This window comes from Cyclopterus lumpus, chromosome 13, assembly GCF_009769545.1.
Source record: "Cyclopterus lumpus isolate fCycLum1 chromosome 13, fCycLum1.pri, whole genome shotgun sequence".
NCBI lineage: Eukaryota > Metazoa > Chordata > Actinopteri > Perciformes > Cyclopteridae > Cyclopterus > Cyclopterus lumpus.
Genome location: NC_046978.1, coordinates 20,166,996 through 20,169,495, shown reverse-complemented (window position 1 = coordinate 20,169,495; position 2,500 = coordinate 20,166,996). Strand labels below are relative to the sequence as shown.

Genomic DNA, 2,500 nt, shown 5'->3' with positions numbered 1-2,500 from the left:
TTCATGTCCTCATGTTTTCATGTCTTCATGTCTTCATGTCCTCATGTCCTCATGTCTTCATGTCTTCATGTCCTCATGTCCTCATGTCTTCATGTCTTCATGTCCTCATGTCTTCATGTCCTCATGTTTTCATGTCTTCATGTCTTCATGTCCTCATGTCCTCATGTCTTCATGTCTTCATGTCTTCATGTCCTCATGTCCTCATGTCTTCATGTCCTCATGTCTTCATGTCTTCATGTCCTCATGTCTTCATGTCCTCATGTCCTCATGTCTTCATGTCTTAATGTCTTCATGTCTTCATGTCCTCATGTCCTCATGTCTTCATGTCCTCATGTCTTCATGTCGTCATGTCCTCATGTCTTCATGTCTTCATGTCCTCATGTCTTCATGTCCTCATGTCCTCATGTCTTCATGTCTTCATGTCTTCATGTCCTCATGTCTTCATGTCTTCATGTCCTCATGTCTTCATGTCTTCATGTCCTCATGTCTTCATGTCCTCATGTCTTCATGTCGTCATGTCCTCATGTCTTCATGTCCTCATGTCTTCATGTCTTCATGTCTTCATGTTCTCATGTCCTCATGTCTTCATGTCGTCATGTCCTCATGTCTTCATGTCCTCATGTCCTCATGTCTTCATGTCCTCATGTCTTCATGTCGTCATGTCCTCATGTCTTCATGTCTTCATGTCCTCATGTCTTCATGTCCTCATGTCCTCATGTCTTCATGTCTTAATGTCTTCATGTCTTCATGTCCTCATGTCTTCATGTCCTCATGTCCTCATGTCTTCATGTCCTCATGTCCTCATGTCTTCATGTCCTCATGTCTTCATGTCGTCATGTCCTCATGTCTTCATGTCTTCATGTCCTCATGTCTTCATGTCCTCATGTCCTCATGTCTTCATGTCTTCATGTCTTCATGTCTTCATGTCCTCATGTCTTCATGTCTTCATGTCTTCATGTCCTCATGTCTTCATGTCTTCATGTCCTCATGTCTTCATGCCCTTATGTCTTCATGTCGTCATGTCCTCATGTCTTCATGTCCTCATGTCCTCATGTCTTCATGTCCTCATGTCCTCATGTCTTCATGTCTTAATGTCCTCATGTCTTCATGTCCTCATGTCTTCATGTCTTCATGTCTTCATGTCCTCATGTCCTCATGTCTTCATGTCTTCATGTCTTCATGTCTTCATGTCCTCATGTCTTCATGTCTTAATGTCCTCATGTCTTCATGTCTTCATGTCCTCATGTCTTCATGTCCTCATGTCCTCATGTCTTCATGTCTTCATGTCTTCATGTCCTCATGTCTTCATGTCTTCATGTCTTCATGTCCTCATGTCTTCATGTCTTCATGTCTTCATGTCTTCATGTCCTCATGTCTTCATGTCTTCATGTCTTCATGTCCTCATGTCTTCATGTCCTCATGTCCTCATGTCTTCATGTCTTAATGTCCTCATGTCTTCATGTCTTCATGTCCTCATGTCTTCATGTCTTCATGTCTTCATGTCCTCATGTCCTCATGTCTTCATGTCTTCATGTCTTCATGTCTTCATGTCCTCATGTTTTCATGTCTTCATGTCTTCATGTCCTCATGTCCTCATGTCTTCATGTCTTCATGTCCTCATGTCCTCATGTCTTCATGTCCTCATGTCTTCATGTCTTCATGTCCTCATGTCTTCATGTCCTCATGTCCTCATGTCTTCATGTCTTCATGTCTTCATGTCTTCATGTCTTCATGTCCTCATGTCTTCATGTCTTCATGTCCTCATGTCTTCATGTCCTCATGTCCTCATGTCTTCATGTCCTCATGTCTTCATGTCGTCATGTCCTCATGTCTTCATGTCTTCATGTCTTCATGTCTTCATGTCTTCATGTCCTCATGTCCTCATGTCTTCATGTCCTCATGTCTTCATGTCGTCATGTCCTCATGTCTTCATGTCTTCATGTCCTCATGTCTTCATGTCCTCATGTCCTCATGTCTTCATGTCTTAATGTCTTCATGTCTTCATGTCTTCATGTCCTCATGTCTTCATGTCTTCATGTCCTCATGTCTTCATGTCCTCATGTCCTCATGTCTTCATGTCCTCATGTCTTCATGTCGTCATGTCCTCATGTCTTCATGTCCTCATGTCCTCATGTCTTCATGTCCTCATGTCTTCATGTCGTCATGTCCTCATGTCTTCATGTCTTCATGTCCTCATGTCTTCATTTCCTCATGTCCTCATGTCTTCATGTCGTCATGTCCTCATGTCTTCATGTCCTCATGTCCTCATGTCTTCATGTCCTCATGTCTTCATGTCGTCATGTCCTCATGTCCTCATGTCTTCATGTCCTCATGTCTTCATGTCGTCATGTCCTCATGTCTTCATGTCTTCATGTCTTCATGTCTTCATGTCTTCATGTCCTCATGTCTTCATGTCTTCATGTCCTCATGTCTTCATGTCCTCATGTCCTCATGTCTTCATGTCCTCATGTCTTCATGTCGTCATGTCCTCATGTCCTCA

The 2,500-nt window shown here is 42.6% G+C and overlaps 1 protein-coding gene across 1 annotated transcript in view; it reads left to right on the top strand.

Moving 5' to 3' along the window:
• LOC117741195 (cytochrome c oxidase subunit 7A2, mitochondrial) overlaps positions 1-2,500 on the top strand; it is a 7,286-nt gene that overhangs the window by 3,431 nt on the left and 1,355 nt on the right. The window lies entirely within an intron of this gene.